Source organism: Phocoena phocoena, chromosome 13 (assembly GCF_963924675.1).
Source record: "Phocoena phocoena chromosome 13, mPhoPho1.1, whole genome shotgun sequence".
Taxonomy (NCBI): domain Eukaryota; kingdom Metazoa; phylum Chordata; class Mammalia; order Artiodactyla; family Phocoenidae; genus Phocoena; species Phocoena phocoena.
Window position 1 is genome coordinate 82,787,410 of NC_089231.1, and position 6,808 is coordinate 82,794,217.

Below are 6,808 nucleotides of genomic sequence, written 5' to 3' on the forward strand. Positions count from 1 at the left end.
CACAGCCTGGGGATCAAGGCTGTCTATCCCTGTCCCAGGACTCTCTCCAGGCTCAACATCTGGTGGTGGGCTCAGGGGAGTCACCACCAGAGTACAAAGAGCTACCTCCACAAAGCCAGACTCGGCGACAGGTCAAAGGTTATCTGCCAACCTCCTCCTCCTGGTTCACAAGGGAGACCACGACTCCTGAAGGGGTAGGAACTCATCGAGGTCACTGGCCAGATGGAGACAGCACTGGACCCAGGCGGCCTCTGAGATGGCGGGGTGCCCATCTCCACAGTCCAGGCAGAGGTTGTTTCCACCCAGGGGGTCCAAAAGTCGTACTCCACGCCTCGGCTCTCGCCCAACGGGCCGGAAGGGGCGGGCCTCTGGCGTCCAGTAGGAAGGCAGGTCCGGCCACCTCCGGCCGCCCTTCCGCTGGCGTGGCCCTCTCCAAGCAGGCTCCACCGGCTGGGCGCCAGGAGCAGCCCCGCCCCGAGCTTGCTGGGTGACCGGTGGGTGGAGCCACGCTCTAGGCAGAGGAACCAGTCTGAGGACCGATAGGCTGCCCCGCCCCTCCCTTCACCTAGGAGGTACTGGCGTGCCAGACAAAGAAATTAGAAAGAGGGGGTGAAAAAAGGAAACGGGGAGGGGTACGATCCTTCCAAGTCATCGGGACCCCTCTCCCTTCCAAGAATCACACCCGGACCACAGTGGAGCGCCTCATTGTTCCCTAATTGGTCCGAGGGCAGGAGTGGAGGAACTGGCTGTAACCCTCCAAGCTGCTGCTGGGAGGGAAAGGTTTAAATCAATTATTTAACTATCCAACGCCTACGGGAGGTAAAGACCCCAGCCCCGTGGAGCCCCAAGGGCTCTATCAGAAGGGATGCAGGACACCCTCAGGGGGCAGAAAGGTCACCTGAGAATCCAGGGAGTTGAATGAACTCATCAATGGCAGAGCCGAATTTAAACCGCCGGATTGGGGCAGACTGTGGGAGGAGGGAAAGGCTCGTATGATACTAATAATGTGAGCCTCGCCAACTTTTACAAACTGCTCACCCTGGGTAGGGGGAAGGGAGTCTGGTGCCAGGTGTGGTCGGCTGCACCCCTTGCCCCCCAGCAAAAGACAGCATGGACCAAATCCAGCTTATCTGGAGACCCTCATGGCGCCAAGGCATGGCAGCCAGAAGGACCTAAGAGTACCACGCTGGTTACTTTCAACCAAATAGCTTTCCCAGCTCCCAGGCGGTGACGCCAGCAGACAGCTAGCACTGGCAGGAGCCCAGAATAACCCAGCAGCTGGGGCGAGGGGGTGCCATACACACAGGTGCTGGGCTGGAAGACACCTGGAATCTCATCCTGACTGCCGGTGGTGACCTCCTGACCTTGGGTGAGTCACGTTACTCTCCGGGTGGGGGGAACCCCCCAAACCATGACCCATCATGGAACAACAGCCTGTGGACTTGAGGAAAGGCCACCATCCCAACTCACACACTGGAGTAAAAATGGAGCTGGCTCCCAGCCTGCAGAATGTCAGCCTTCCCCTTTGCCCTGAAGCTGTGCCACGTGCAACGAGGTGGGCTGGTGGGGGAGGAGCTCTCGGACAGCCCAGCCCCACCCCCCGCAGCCACCTCCGAAGAGGGGCCAACTGGTGTGAAGCCTGTGAGGCCGGCCCCCTTAATCGCACTTAATCCGCCCTCCACCCTTTACTGCAGGCTTCATTATCATCACTTTACACAGGAGACTCGCCCAAGGTCAACTAGCACAGGGGAGAGTCAAACTCACAGCTGCCTGCCTTAGAGCCTCCCTCGATTAAGCACCAACACGCCCCCAACAAAACCTCTGGGTCAAGCCCTACGGCTCCCCCAGTCCTCACTCCAGCCCCCAAGCTGAAGGATGGGATAAAAGTGAGCAGAGCCTATTAGACCCGGAAGTCAAGCCTGGGCCCGAACGGGGGAGGCGGCGCAATCAGCAGCACCTGGACCCAAATGGCTCATCAAAGTAATCACAAACTAAAGATCACATGGGGGAGGGGTCAGAGATCAAGGGCCGCACTGTCTCCAGCTGCGGAGCTTCCTAGAGATAAAGAGAATGGGAAACTGCAGGCTGTCAGCTTGCGTAAGGAGAATAAGGAGAGAGCTGCCATCTCTACGAAGCGACACCTCCGCACCAAGAAATAGTTCGGGGTTCCAAGAGCACATGCTTGGATCCTCACAACACCCCAGGTGTTACCTGGCCCAAAGGTTCTCAAAATGTCTCCACACGGCAGCATCAGCATCACCTGGGAACTTGTTAGAAATGCAAGCTCTCAGGCCCCACCTACTGAATGAGAAACTCAAGGACCGGGCCTCGGAATCGATTCTAATGAGCCATCCGAGTGATTCGGCCGCACACTCAACTCTGACAATCACTGACCCATCTGTGCAGATGGTGAAACTGGGGCTGAGGATCTGTGCTGCTTACGCAAGGTCGCAGCACGTGAAATGGCTAGCCAGGTTTCAAATACGGGTTTCTCCCGTTCTACAAACATGGCTTTTTCTTTTTCTTTTCTTTTTTTTTTGGTGGGGGGGGGGGCTGGGTGAGGTGGAATCGTGGGAATTTCCTGGAAGGGGAGAGTCAAGAAACCTCTTTCTTAAAGAAAGCTGGCCCAGATCTCAGGTCTTTCTGTTCTTCACCTCCCTGGCAGCCAGACATCAGAGGGGAAGAGGCCAGCTCACACAGTCACCCCACACGCCCCCAGCTGAGGCCGGAAGGGAGGGCCAGGGCCGGGCCCGGTTTCCTGGCAGCTGCCTGTGTCTTTCAGAAGAGGCATCCAGGGCACTCCACCCACCAAACACACAACTGGGAAATATTGGGTTGGCCAAAAAGTTCGTTCGGGCTTTTGTAAGATGTTACGGAAAGACCCGAACTAACTTTTGGGCCAACCTAATACATGCAAGTGCAGCCTCTCCTATGCTGCTAAATATGGCAAAGAATTGCACGCCCCAAACTCCTGACAACGGAAGCTGACAGGCGGGGATGGATGGACCAAGCAGGCCCAGCAGGCAGCCGATTTCAGTCCCACACATCTGTGGGGGGGGAAGGGCTGCAGAACCAGACTAGCAGGTTTGGGGTGCCCACCCTCCCTGGGCTCCATGCCAAAGCCCCCCAAATCTCTCTCGCAGGCTGGGAAAGGGCTCACACCTACCTTAGAGGGAGGACTGTCAAACTAGGCCTGCTTCTGTCCAAAGGAGGACGGTCCACTCTGGGGGTACCGGGCCCCTTCTCCGGTCATGATCCTGGGGGGAAAAATCGGAGAGTGTTTTAGGGCGTCGATGGCCACAAACCGGATACGGCCTCCATGAGGGAAGGGGAGCCTTACAAATGCCGCTCCCCCCTTCCCAGCTGCCAAGGCAGCCCTCACTCCAGAATGAATAGGCGGGGGGTGTGGATGAATCACTAAGGTTCAGCCGGGGCGCCGAGCAGCAGGCGGCGGCTCATCTGCATTTCCAAAGGCCCGCCCCGTCCGCATCCCCTCCCCCAGGAAGGGCCGGAGATGCGAGGGTTTACCCCAGAGCCCTCCGCCTCTGGAGATCCCGGGGAAGGCCCGCTCGGCTTTCCCAGGCCCCAAACCCCACCCCACCTTCCAGAGCGCCGGCTGGCCGGCTGTGCCTGGACGGCCACCTAGGGACGTCGGTGGCCAGCGTGAGGGCCTCACGCCCCAAGTGGGGACAAAAGGGGCCCACCCGCCCCTCGGGCTCGGCTATCAAAGGGCGGTTGGAAGCCGGACGTGGGCGCCGAGGCTCGGGGTGGGCAGCAGGGACGGCCTGGGATCAGGGCCGGGCCGCGAGAAAGAAGTCCGCGGCCTCTGGAGGAGCCGGTCGGGGTCAGGGGGTATCCTCGAGGCCCCGACTGGCCCGGTGGCCCTTTGCTACTGGCTCCCGCGCGGGAGGGCAGAGAAAAGACCCCGCGACCGCGCCGGCCTCCTCGTGCCTCCGGGGGCCCCCAGGTCGGGAGCGGGGTCCGAGGAGGCTGCGGAACCCGCGCTCTTCGTCGAGGTTTCCCCGGGCCAGGGGCGTCCCCGCAGGCGGAGGCCTGGAACGCGGGCGGCGCCGCGGCGGCCTCCCCTCCCCCCACCCCCGCCGCCTCCTTCCCTCCTCCCGCCTGGCGCGCGGCGGCCGCCACCGCCCGAGCCGCGGGCGGCGCGCGAAATGGCGCCCGTCTGACCGCCTCGCCCGGCAGAGGCGAGCGCGAAAGCCGCGGCGCGCGACGCCCCCAGGCCCGCGGCCCCCAAAACGGCCTCCGTGACCACCCCTCGACCCGGGGTGCTGTGTCCTGCGGGCTCTCGGGACCCGGCCCGGCCGAGGGGCCGCCGCCTGCTCCGGGCTCCCAACGACAACCGGGAAAGGAGGGAGGAAGGAAGAAAGCGGCCGCCATTAGCCACCCGCAGTCCCGCCCTGGCTCCTGCCCCGGCCTCGGCCCCGGCCCAGCCGGCGGCTCTGCTCTGAACCTGAAAATAAAACTCGTGTTTGGGAGGGAGGAGCGAGCGCGGCCGGGAGCACAGGCAGCGCTCGGGCTGCAGGCGAGAGAGATGCTGCGTCATGGTGCCAACATGGACGCCGGCCTTTTGTCCTTTTTCGCTCAGGAAGCGCAGGCGCACCCCGGAGCCCCGAAAAGCCGGCTTCGGAGGGCGAGACCCCCACAATCAAAAGGGAAAGAGGCCCCAGGCCCGGAAGGAGAGGCTTCCTCGGCTTTTGTGCCCCCATTCCCCAAAGCACTTCAATTTCTTCTCCCCCCAAGGCTCAGACCTAGAAAAGCAAGGAGGACGAGCGCAGGCGGCTCCGTGGATGTCCCACGTCGCTGGGGAGACCTTCCTCTCGCCTCCGGGGCAGAAGGGGCAAAAGGGTCTGAAGAGCCCTCCTCGTCCCCACCTCCCCCCCCACCCGTCCCGATCCGGTTGCCAAACATGAAGCTCCTGAAACCTTCTCCCCTCAGCTCCCAAACATTTGCAGCCCTTGGCCTGCTCGAAAAAACATTTCCTCGAAGGGGTAAAAGGCAGTTTTGTTGCTGTTGTTGTTGTTGTTTTTACTTACCCGCTCAGCCCGGTGCCATGGAGTCTGGAAGATCAAGCTGGGCGGAGGTTTTGGAGGTGTTATTGTAAAAAATATCTTTTAGGGGGATTGTTTAGTTGGGAATATTTGGAGTAGTGGTGGTGTCTTTTTTGTTGTTACCTTTTTAAAGTTACACTCTCATGGCATTTTCAGCTCCTTCCACTTCTGCAAATTTTCCAGGGTTGGGTTGGCAAAAGGCGGCTTCGCTGAGGACTGTTTACTGCTCTGGATATAGCAATGGTGTGACCGTCATTAAGAGACAAAAGGCGAAAATACACAGTCAAATCAAACAAAAGGCAAAAGACGCACCGGCCATCCCAACCACCATAGAAAATACCCCCGAGTTAACGATGGTGTTTGGCTCGAACCAGCTAGGACTTGTTTTCCAGTTTTAATCTAGTTTCCTGTGACGGCTTTAGTCTCTTTACACAAAGAGGTCTTCCTTTCCCTCACCCACCCCCCTACCAAGACGAGAAAAACAGAGATGTTTTTCTTCAAATAGATAGATTTTCAAAGAAAGTGTACATGTTACTGGGAAGAAAGCTGACTAGCATTTATTGCTATAAACATTTTCAAAAGCTTAAAGCTAAAACCCTAGCTGTATAAAAGCAAAATCGTCTAAAAGCATTTTAACTGTTTTATGTTAGACAAGAGCGACAAAGACATACATGCAGATGAAGGTTCAGAAAATTAAGGACATCTCAGCAACATTAACAATGAAAACTGCACTGCGTAAGGACAGAATGGACTGGGTACTTACAATGTAAAAGGTTTTTAAAAAACTTAAAAGAGTAACGACTGCTTACAATTTTTTGTTGCTGCCATTTCGCTAGTCCTAAAACTATACATTTAAAACATTACCTTGTTAAAAAGAGAGCAGAAGGAGTTAATAAGATGGCCAGGTTTAAGTGTTTAATAGAGGAAACTATATATATATAAAAATTTATTGTTCAGTCAAGAGAATACAGATTAAGACAGCTCCAAGCTCCCCCCACCCACCCAAGAAAAAAAAAAAGAGGAAAAAAATTAAATATGTCGTTTACTTAGGTTTTTTGGAATTCAAAATTGTTAACTGCTGACATTAATGGTGTGCTATGACCTAGTTATACAAGACAAAGATGGATTCCAAGTCATAAGGAAAAATCCAGATCTTTTTAAAAAGTCTTCTTCATTCTTCCAATTGTGAGTCCTTTAGCCTGTTGACAAATGTTAAACACAACACTGAGGCGTCCTGAACTGGATGGTGGAGTCAAAGGAAAAACATTCCCCATTTGCAACAAAGGAAAAACCCACTTGGCCATTTAATTCCATTGCAGAAAAATGGCTCCCCTCATCTGTTGGCCTCTCCTTGGTGTCTGATGAAGGATGTTTTGAGAGCAGCGTCTAATAACTCAAGCCCTATAGAAGCCGCGCGCTGATTGGCTGCCGCACCCTGCCGCCCTGCTCCAGCCAATTACCTACCCACGGCCAAATTACAAACCCCGAAAAGAGCCCCAATGTGAAATACACCACCACGAAGCCCCAGCGAGGCGACTTCCTCGCCTCGGCCGCCCGACAGGAGAGGCAGAGGGGGCTACAAACGCGTCCTCGCGAAGCCCGGGAGCCTTGGAGTTGAACTCACAAAATGGAAGCCGCGCGCTGATTGGCCGCCGCCACTCCCGGACCTTTAATAAAGAAAGGGGAAGGAAAGATAAATGCAAAAAAGGGGGACTCTCTCCTTCGTCGGTGACTGGAGGAAG